This window comes from Chiloscyllium punctatum, chromosome 12 (assembly GCF_047496795.1).
Source record: "Chiloscyllium punctatum isolate Juve2018m chromosome 12, sChiPun1.3, whole genome shotgun sequence".
NCBI lineage: Eukaryota > Metazoa > Chordata > Chondrichthyes > Orectolobiformes > Hemiscylliidae > Chiloscyllium > Chiloscyllium punctatum.
Genome location: NC_092750.1, coordinates 67961790 through 67973452, shown reverse-complemented (window position 1 = coordinate 67973452; position 11663 = coordinate 67961790).

Here is an 11663-nt window from a genome sequence, read left to right as displayed (position 1 = left end):
GATGGATCCAATAGCTGGTATCAGATTTCCTGTTTTGCATAATTGCAAAAATAAGTGAAGAGCAAAAATGTGTCTCTTTTTATAGTACTGGACTGTCCAAGAATTTGTCAGCACTCACTCCCTGTCTAGTTGAAGTTGTAATAAATGAATATTACTTTTACTTGCCTTCAAAAAATGAAAGCTAAAATTACCAAGAGAACCAAAAGGCTGAAGGAAAATGACCTAAGAACTAAAATTAAAATGCTAACATGATATTGCATGAAACCTGTGAAAGCAACTTTGAAGGAGAGATTAGTCAAATATCCATTTTTACAAAGAGTTGCATTCTTTATACATCACCAGGGCCAAAGTTGTCTCCACTGTTTTGGCAGTGCCCAAATCTGTCCAAATCCTTGCGCATTAAAAACAGAAGATGGAGAAAGAGTAAATATTCAGTTTAATAAAATGAAGAACAGTAGATGCTGGAGATCGGAAACAAAAAACAAAGTGATGAAGAAACACAAGTCTGGTAGCACCTGTGAAGAGAAAAACAGAGTTAACTATTCGCTTCCAGTAACCAAGGATCATAAGCCTCATTTCCGCCATCTCTCCAAGAAATCATTAAATGTTTCTTCCCTTCCCCTCCCTTGGTAGCATTCGCAGGGGCCTTTCCTTCTGGGACATGTGGTCCAACTTTTCCCCCATTCCCAAGACACCTTCCCAGACAATTGCAAAGGTGCAGCATTTGCCGATTTACCACCTCCTTCCAATGCCCCAGATACATCCTCCTCTGGTAGAGGAGTGATTTAGCTGTATTCACTGCTTATAAAGTGGTCTCTACAGTAGCAGATGAAACACAGACTGAAAGAATGCATTGTGGAACTTCTCGCTCTAAATGACCCTGAGCTTCTGGTTGCTTGCCACTTCAACACAGCACCATGTTCCCATGCCAACATTTCTGTCTCTGGCCTGCTGCACTAGAGTCCAGAGGTAGATATTGCACAAGAAACAAAAACAAGCTAGCAATACTGAGAAAACCTTGCAGATTAATAAATACAGTCAAATTAAAATTAACGAAAAATATTATCATCAAAATAGGATGAAGGGATTGTCTCATGAGGAAAGGTTGCAAAGGCTGGATCTGTATTCTCTGAAGTTTAGAAGAACAAACTGATCTTATTGAAGTATGTAAGATTCCGAATGGACTTAAGAGGGTGGATGCTGAAAGGGAGTGTTGAGGAGAGACTGGAACTTGAAGACACTGTTTGATTTCTTTGATGATCATTAGTCTTTGGAATTCTCTTCCCCAAAAATCAGAAGACATTGGGTGGAATATTTTTAAGGCTGAATGAGAGAGATTCTTGACCAATAAGCGAGTCAAAAGATGTAAACTAGAAAGGAGAGGCTCAGATCACCCATGATCTTATTGAATGGCAGAGCAGCCTCGGAACCAAATGATTAGTACTTTTCCTAATTCATATCTTTGTTCGAGCACTACAAAAATAATAAGATTCCCCCATATCTTTGTATTTTAGCAGTCAACTGAAGTTAATATGAAGCATGTACTCACTGTGCAATATAACACATTTTATCTTGTTTTATTCTAAGACTGTCTGCTAATAATCTGTGATGAATGTTCTATTGCAATTATTGACTGTGAGCTCATGTGCAGGCTAAGTCCAGTATGTCCAAGGAACAGGAGAGGAACTGAAACTCCAAATGGCCAAAACTCCAAAGGCACAACTTGTCAAATATACCATTACTGATCCCAAGCAAATCTCCAAGAATAACCCTCTGCTTCCACTCAAACGTGTTTCCCAATCGGTAGGATTAATAATGGCAGATAAGTGTTGATGTCTGCACAAAAGTTAGGTATCCCAAACAAAGTAAGTCTCATTGAATGTTCTGATGATCATAACATTTCTTCAAGTATAATTGATGGAGATTAAAGTCTCCACAGAACCTCTGAGAACCAACTCTTGGGAACACCATTTAAAGATTACATATATTTAAGATTAGAGATAGGAATTGGTTTTCTCTGACGGTCATTAGTCTGTGAAATTTGCTTTCCCGAATGCAGTGGAGTCAGAGTCATTGAACATAGTCAAGGTTCAGTTTGATTTTTGATTCACAAAAGAGTCAAAGGTTATAAGGGATATTCAGGAAAGTAGTGTTGAGTTCACAGTCAGATCAATCATGAATTAAGGAGCAGACTTGAGGGCCAAATGGCCAACTCCCCATTCTTGTAGGCCATTCTACGTTGCAAGTCCCCATTCTCTCCCACAATATATCCAGCTGTAGCACCACATGCCCTAGTCGTAGCAAATTCCTTGTCAACCCACGTTCTCCCCGTGTCTGCATGGGTTTCCTCCGGGTGCTCCGGTTTCCTCCCACAGTCCAAAGATGTGCAGATCAGGTGAATTGGCCATGCTAAATTGCCCGTAGTGTTAGGTAAGGGGTAAATGTAGGGGTATGGGTGGGTTGCGCTTCGGCGGGGCGGTATGGACTTGTTGGGCTGAAGGGCCTGTTTCCACACTGTAAGTAATCTAATCTAATCTGACATATCCTTGGATATTCCCAATGCAAACATCTTCTACAATTTCCTCAGCAAAAAAAATGCTGAAAAGCCCTGAGTACTGCCCCACAAAACCTTAATGAATTTTCCATCAAATCCATTCAAAGTAATATCATATACCAAGAATTACTGGATAAATCAAAACCCACAGACCACACTGCCTAGTAGTATCAAATAATCTTTTTGCACTCCAAAATATTTCATTGACTAGAAACTGCACTGTATAAATGCAAGTTATATTTGTTTGTCACTGCTCTCTATCTGAACTGCTATCTACAAACCAAATATTTTCGCACTAATGGCCACCATATCTACCATGCTTATCATTACAGAAAATTTGTATTTAAACAATAGCTTTCATCATATATTCTGGCAGGGCCAGAACAGTGAGAGTAGAGTGTAGAGGCAGGATCAGAACTTGTGGAGAGCCAGAGCTGTATTCAAAAGAAACATTAAGGTAGTGATTGGCTGGTGAGTATTTCCTATTTATCTAATCTAAAGCAGAGTATTTCATTTGAGGTAAGTAGAACATCTCCGTTAACAATAAGAATAAACAGCCATACAAGCCGAGAAGGTTTAATTCAAATTGAAGAAATTAATTAGTAAATTAAAACACTGAAGATGGCAGAGCAGGTGATTTGTTGCAGCTGCAATATGCAGATGTTGATGGATGTGATCTAAGGCAAACACAGCAGTATATTTCTGCAGCTTGAGGAGCTTCAGTTTAGAATCATTGAACTGGAGGCCAAGCTAAAAACTCTCTATATTATGGTGGTGGGGGGGCAGCAGCTTAGGGTGAAGTGACCTAACACTTCCAGAAGGCATAAAGGCTTATAGCTGAATTTCCGTTGCAGTTGTAACAAACAGATGAATTGTCAGCTCAAATGGAAATACATTTGGGGCAGCACAGTGGCTCAGTGGTTAGCACTGCTGCCTCACAGCACCACGGTCCCAGGTTTGAATCCAGCATTGGGTGACTGTCTGTATGGAGTTTGTACATTCTCCCCATGTCTGTGTGGGTTTCCTCCCACAGTCCAAAGATGTGCAGGTCAGGTGAATCAGCATGCTAAATTGCCCATAGTGTTAGGTGCTTTAGTCAGAGGAAAAATGGGTCTGGGTGGGCTTCTCTTCAGAGGGTCAGTGTGGACTTGTTGGGCTGAAGGGCCTGTTTCCACACTGTAGGTAATCTAATTTGCATGACCTGTTAGCCATCATATAGCAATGCTTGGACCTGAACAATTCAGTGTACTTATAATTTTGAATGGACAGGAGACACAGAAAGCATGGTGACGTTGCCCTCTTAATCAAGAATGACATTGGTACAACAATGAGAGATAACCTAACTTCTAAGGATGAAGGTATGGAATCAGTTTGGGTAGAGATGATTTTAAAAAAAGAAAGGCAAGAGATAAATTGTGGAAATAGTTCATATGTATCAATGGCAATGATGCTATGGGAACAAGTAAAGAGGAAGAAATAAATGCAGTGTCTTAGAAAGATAGCAATAATCTTGAACAATGTAACTTTACATGCAATTGAACAAGTCAAATTGGCAAAGGTAGACTAGAAGATCTGTTCTGTAGTTTTATGACAATTTTTTACAGCAGAGCATTGTAAAGTCAACTAGAGAACAGGATATTCTAGACCTAGAAGAGTACAATGACAGGTTTAATTAAGGAGCCTCGAAGTAGCAGCAATCATGGTTAAATTTTGCAATCAAATTGATGGAGAGAAGGGTGGATCAAAGAATAGCGTACTAAACTTAAAGGAAAATATAAAAAGAGAGCTGGCTAAAATTTTCTAGGAAACCAGATCAAAGAGTAGGTCAGTTGAGAAGCAGTGTCAAACATTTACAGTTGATATTTTTTAATAGTAAGTGAAGATGAATTCCAGTGAGAAAGAAAGGTCCAGAAGAAGGATGAATCATAAGTGGCTAACTAATAAAGATATAGTATCAAATTGGAAGAAAAGGTGTACAATTTTTCAAAGATTAGCAGAAGCTTTCACAGAATTTAGAAGCCAGCAAAGTATTTCCAATTATCAATTCCACAGTCTCACTCACTGAAGGATTCATGTTCACTTTACTCTTTTCCTTGTACAAACTTGTACTGTCATTTTATATTTTAAGACAACTTCCTCTCATTCTCTTATTTTTCACTTTTTAGCAAAGGTTAAAGTTACTATTGACTGACCTGACCATAAGACTGCTCTGTTAGAGAGAGAGAGAGAGAGAATCACGATTGATGGTGGTTTAACCTGAAGATCACCACTCATCAGGTGACAGGAGAGGTTGAGAAAGAGAGTCCTTCATAGTAACTTCAGTGTGCACAGGAATTGAACCCATGCCATTGGTACTAGTTTGCATCACCTCTCCCCTTGCCTGAGGCATGGTGACCCTCAGGTTAAACCACCACCAGTCATCTCTCTCCAATGGGAGAGAAAACCTATTGTCTGGGAAGACTATGTCAACTTTACTTTTGCTAAAATTAAAGAGGGAGAGAGGATAAGAGTATAACAGAAAGTTCTCTGAACATATGAAACAATAGTACAAGTTTCTACAAAGATTTAAAAAAAGAGTAAAGTGAATAGAGATCTTCAAGCGAATGAATCTGGGGAATTTATAATAATCTGGGGAATTTAAACAATATAAGTGTTTAATAGATATTTTGCATCATCTTCACTATAAAAGACAAAAGTAACATTAGAGAAATAGTTGTACTCTAGGTGAAAGATAGTCATAGAGATGTACAGCACGGAAACAGACCTTTTGGTCCAACCTGTCCATGCCGACCAGATATCCCAACCCAATCTAATCCCACCTGCCAGCACCCACCCCATATCCCTCCAAACCCTTCCTATTCATATATCCATCCATATGCCTTTTAAATGTTGCAATTGTACCAGCCTCCACCACTTCCTCTGGCAGCTCATTCCATACACGTACCACCCTCTGCATGAAAAAGTTGCCCCTTAGGTCTCTTTTATATCTTTCCCCTCTCAAGTATTACTGTTGTCAATATTAGGAATGCTTCTTCAACATTTAATAGCTATTGGTATATATCAAGGCGTAACTATCAGTATACATTTTGCTATTTACAACTCCCTGAAATCCTTATTGCTGACATTAATAGATATAATGTTGTGCAGCATTTTTGCATCCAGTATTTTAGCAGAACTAGGAACTGACTGAAAATGCACACATTAAAAGAATGGATAAAGGTGCATAATTCAAGTACAAGAATCATTCATCTGTTCATATCTATTGTTATGCTATAGCAGTTCAAGAAATTCTTCAAATTAATGTTTATTTCAATTAATTCCAGTCGATGAACTAAAACTTTGTGCTGTTGCTGAATGGAAACACCTGAGAATGATTTTAGCTGTTTGCTAAGTAATTACATAAACGTGATTATAAAAATGTTAGCAAAGTTTAAAAAAAAGTGTTTTTTTTTATTTTTAAAGCATTAAAATGCATTTACTAATTATATAGATAAGAGTATGTCATTTTATCTGTTTCAAATTTTTGGAATGGACATCAAATTAAATATGAAGCAAGTCATCAGCTTACCAAACTGGTTGGTATGGCCCAAATAAAGTACAATACACAGAATATTCATAAGGGAGGAATGTAAAACAATTAACAATCACCAGAGCTAAGGTAGTAAGAAAACAATTAGAAATAAAGGCTGACGAGTTCCTAGGATCTGACTGGCATCATCATAGTGTCTTAAGAGAAATGATTATGAAGATAGTAGGTGTATTGTTGTAAATTTAAAAATTCTCTGGATTCTAGAACATTCCCATCAGATTAGCAAGTAGCAAATATAACTCTTCCAGAAAAGAGAAAGACAGAAAGCAGGAAACTGTGCTAGTTTACCTAACATCGGCCACAGAGTAAATTTTAGAATCCATTGTTAAGGAGCGCATTAGCAGGGTACTTCAAGATGGCATCAGAGTAGGACACTTCAGCCGGAGCTTGTCAAAGGTTCCTACATTTGAACATACAAAATAGAAACAGAAGTAGATCATTAAATTCCTCAAGCCAGTTCTAGCATTCAGTAGGATCGTGGCTAATCTATTTGTGTTTTGAATTCCACATTGCCGTATGCCTTGTCTTACCTACGGTTCCCTTAACTAACAAGAATCTACCTACCTCTGCCTTGTAAGATGTTAAATGATCCCACCTCTGCTGCTTGAGGTGGAGAGTTCTAATGTGACACAACAATCTAAAAAATTTCTCCTTATACATGTCATTTGGCTCACTCTTAATTTTAAAACAGTGACCCCAGTTCTAGATGCACCCAAAAGAAGAAATGTCATTTCCCTAGCCAACCTGTCAATATTGTTGAAGCATGTAGAATCCTAAGTAAAGTCTTCCCTCACTCTTCGAAACTCCAGTGGAAGCAGATAGAGTCTGTCCAATATATTCTCATAAGACAGCTTGCTTGTTCTACATATCAATCTCCTAAACCTCCTCTGACAGATATCAGTGCACGACAGCTCATGGTATAGCAGGTAGCATATTATGCATAGAAGTTTGATTTTCAAATAGGAAGTAAGGGAGTCCGGATAAATGATTTCATTTCAGACTGTAATTAGTGGAATGCCACTGAGGTCAGTACTGGGCCTCAAATATTTACAATCTATATCAATTATTTTGAGGGCAAGATATATAATTGATACATTTGCGAATTGTAAAAAAGATAGGTAGAAAAGTATGTTGTGAGAAGGACAGAAAGTGTCTGCATAGAGATTTTGGAAAGTTAAGTGAATGAGCAAAATGGGGTGATGGGAAAATGTGAATTTGTCCATTTCGGAGAGAAGAGTAGAAAAACAAAGTTATTTAAATGAAGAATTTGAAGTAACAAGGAATCGGGTACTGGTGTATAAGTTACAAGTGTTAGTGTGCAAGTACAGCAAGTAATTAAGAATGCAAATAAAATGGTTTACCTTATTGCAAAGGCATTGAATATAAAAGTAGAACCATTTTATCACAATTGTACAGGGTGTGAGTGAGATCACAGCTCTCGTACACTGTACAGTTTTGATCTCCTTATTTAAGAAATTGTACAAGTGCATTGGTAGTAGTTCAGAGAATGCTCGCTTGTCAGATTACTGTGATAAGGGGTTATCTTGTGTGGAAAGATTGGACTGACTGGGCCTTCATTGAAATTTTGAAGAATAAGGGATGATCTTACTGAAATAGACTGAGGGTAATTAACAGGTTGGATGCTGAGAAGATGTTTCTCCTTGTGGGAGAAACTGGAACCAGGGGACACATTTTAAAAATATAGAATCCCATTTAAAATGAACATTAGAATTGTTTTTTACTTTGCGTGTCCTTGCCCAATGACATTCTCTTACACTGTTTACAATGGAGAGTATGTCATTCAAAACTGAATTAGATAGATTCACAACTAACAAGAAAGTCAGCAGGTATGGGGATGGACAGGAAAGTTAACGTCACAATCAGATTGGCCATGATCTTAGCAAATGGTAGGGCACATTTGAGGGGCTGAATAGTATTCCTGCTAATAAAATTAATATTTGTGAAATGCAGCCATCCATTTGAAGCAACACCTATAACCTGTTTTGCAATGTAACAGATAAATGTTGTTAGGGAAGACACGTTCCGTTGAAAGATCATCAACCTGAGAGGCTACACTGTCACCAGAAATTGTGGATTATGTGCTGAATATTTCAAAAATGAGCAGTAGTTTGGTTTTAGAAAAGGTCCCTGTTCTAAGACCATAAGAAATAGGAACAGGAGGAGGCCATTCGGCCCCTTGAGTATGTTCCACCATTCAGTATGATCATGGCTGATTCAAACCTCCTCACATCCATTTGTAGTGGACATTGAAAAAGATTATCTCCGAGTATGAGACCTTGATCAGATGGGTCAATCGGCTGAGCAGTGGCAGATGGAGTTTAATTTAGATAAATGTGAGGTGTTGCCTTTTGGTAAGGCAAACCAGGACAGGACTTATACAGTTAATGATAGGGCACTGAGGAGTGTTGCCAAACAAAGAGCTGAGGGGTGCAAGTTTATAGTTCCTTGAAAGTGGAGTCACATGGTGAAAATAGCATTTTGAACGCTTATCTTAATTGGTCAGAACTTTGTGTATAAGAATTGGGATGTCATGTTGCAGCTGGGCAGGACATTGGTGAGGCCACTTTTAGAATACTGCGTACAATCGTAGTGATAGAGATGTACAGACACTTCGTTTAACTCATCCATGCCAGCCAGGTATCCTAAATTAATCTAGTCCCATTTTGCAAGCATTTGGTTCAAATCTGTCTTAAACCCTTTCTATAGATAAACCCATCCAGATGCCTTTTAAATGTCCTAATTGTACCAGCCTCCACCACATACTGTGGCAGATCATTCCATACACACACCATCCTCTGCATATAAAAGTTGCCCCTTAGGTCCCTTTTAAATCTTTTGCCCTTTTATCTTAAACCTATGCCCTGTACTTTTGGACTCCCCACCCAGGGAAAAAACCTGTACTATTCACCTTATCCATGCCCATCATGATCTTATAAATCTTTATAATGTCACCCCACTGCCTTCGACACTCCAGAGAAGACAGCCCCAGCCACTTAGATTAGATTAGATTAGACTTCCTTAAATTCAAATCCTCCAACCCTGGCAACATCCTTGTAAATCTTTTCTGACCCCTTTCAAGTTTCACAATGTCCTTCCTGTAGGAGGGAGACCAGAATTACACGCAATAGTGGCCTAACCAATGTCCTGTACAGCCACAACATGACCTCCCAACTCCTCTACCCAATGCTGTGGCTAATAAAGGCAAGCAACCAAACACCTTCTTCACTCTCCTATCTACTCTACTTCCACAAAACTATGAACCTACAGTCCAAGATCTCTGTTCAGCAACACTCACCAGGACCTAAGGATTAAGTGTACACGTCCTGGGGCTTTCTTCTCCGTAGCATCAGAGGCTGAGGGGTGACTTTATAGCAATTTATAAGATCATGAGGGGCATGGATAGGGTGAATAGCACAGGTCTTTTTCCTACATTGGCAATTAGCATAGGTTTGAGGGGAAAGATTTAAAAAGGGGTAACATTTCACGGAGCAAGTAATGTATGAAATGCATATATGGAATGAACTGCTGGAGGAAGTGGCAGGGGTTGGAGCAATTACAACATTTAAAAGACATCAGGATGGGTATATGAATAGGAAGAACATAGTGATATGGGCCAAATGCTGACAAATGGGACTAGGTTAGAGTGGGGTGTCTGGTTGGCATAGACAGGTTGGATCGAAGTTTCTGTCTGCGTGCTTTGTAACTCTGTAACTTTGATTACAAAGTTACAAACTTTGTAACTTTGATTGTCCTACTGAACAAGAATCTCTATCTCAGCCATAAACAGGCTCTGCAACCACAGCTTTCTTTGGCAAGGCATTCCAAAAACACTCAACCATATTAAGAGAAATTCTTCATCTCAGTCTTCAGTTGGCACCTCTATTCTGAGACTATGCTCTCTTTTCCTAAACTTACATAGGATGTTTCCAAGATGGTGGCAAAATAGGACACTCCTGTCAGAGGTCCTCTGCTCCACCTGTCTTTTGTTTTTCTGTTTTTTTTTGTCTTTCTTTTTCCTTCTTCTCTCCCCTTAGCACTGGATGGAAATACTGGTGCAGCAGCAGGCGCAAGCAGCAAGTTCCCAGAGCAGCGGGCCCTGGTACAGCATGTGGGTTGTGAGTTCTGGAACAAGGCAAGCAGCAAGTCCTGGTACAGCACATGGACTGTAAGCCCAGAGCAGCATGGGAAGGCAGCCTTTGAGCATCATGCAGGCAGTGAATCCTGGGCGGAGGCTAGAAGGGGTGAGGCAGTTCTGAAACTTACCTTGGAGCAGCTGAGTGCTGGTACGGAGCAGTCTGGGCTTGGAGCAGATCGGGGACTGCTGTTAGACTGGGGTCTTGTGCGGGTAGTCAGACCAAGTGCAGATGCCCTACCCTGAGAAAATTTGAAATTTTCTATCTTATTGTAATGTCAACCCTTTAATGTTGTCCTATTTTTCACTCATTTTTCAACCTTTATTCCTCTGCTGTAACCAAGAATGTTACCTAGCTACTTGTACTGTCGATGTTGTCATAAGAAAAAGGTGAGGACTGCAGATGCTGGAGATCAGAGCTGAAAAGTGTGTTGCTGGAAAAGCGCAGCAGGTCAGGCAGCATTCAAGGAGCAGGAGAATCGACGTTTCGGGCATAAGCCCTTCTTCAGGAATGAGGAGGGTGTGCCAAGCAGGCTAAGATAAAAGGTAGGTGGCACACCCTCCTCATTCCTAAAGAAGGGCTTATGCCCGAAACATCGATTCTCCTGCTCCTTGAATGCTGCCTGACCTGCTGTGCTTTTCCAGCACCACATTTTTCAGCTGTTGTCATAAGAAGCCAGACATTGTAAAATCTTTTCATTGTACTCCTACAATGCAGTACGTGACAATAAAAGAATATTTAATTGTATTATTGTATCCTCTCAGCATTTATTCTGTCAAGCTCTTTTAAAATTCTATGTTCACTACCGCAGTTAGGCGGTAGTGTGGGGGTAAGGAAAGAAAATAAAAAAAATTCTATGTTTCAATGAGATCGCCTATCATTCTTCTAAACTGCAGTGAGTAGAGTTCCCATCTGTTTAACCTTTGCTCAAAAGATAACCTCTCCATGCTGGGGATCATCTTAGTGAAACTTTTCTGAACTGTCTCCAGTGAAATAATACATTTTAAATAAGGGACCAAAACAGTTTAGAATGCTCCAGATGTGGTCTAACGAACACCTTGTGTAGATGCAGTAAAACTGCCCTACTCTTATATTCCAACTCCCTTGAAATAAGGCCCAGTTGAGTCATGAAATGCTTACAACTACTTGACAGGTTATGCAACACCTTAATTAAATGTCTTAACTGAGAGATAGCACTCCTGATAGTGCAGCATTCTTAATACAGGTCCAGAGTGTCAGTTTGAGAATCACTGAATTGGAACACTTAAAATGTTATGAACGCAGAGAAATTAGACAGTTAAATTCACCCTAAGAAGCGAAATGGTAGAAACGGGCCAGTTAGTAACCAAAAAAAAAGTCATCTTGC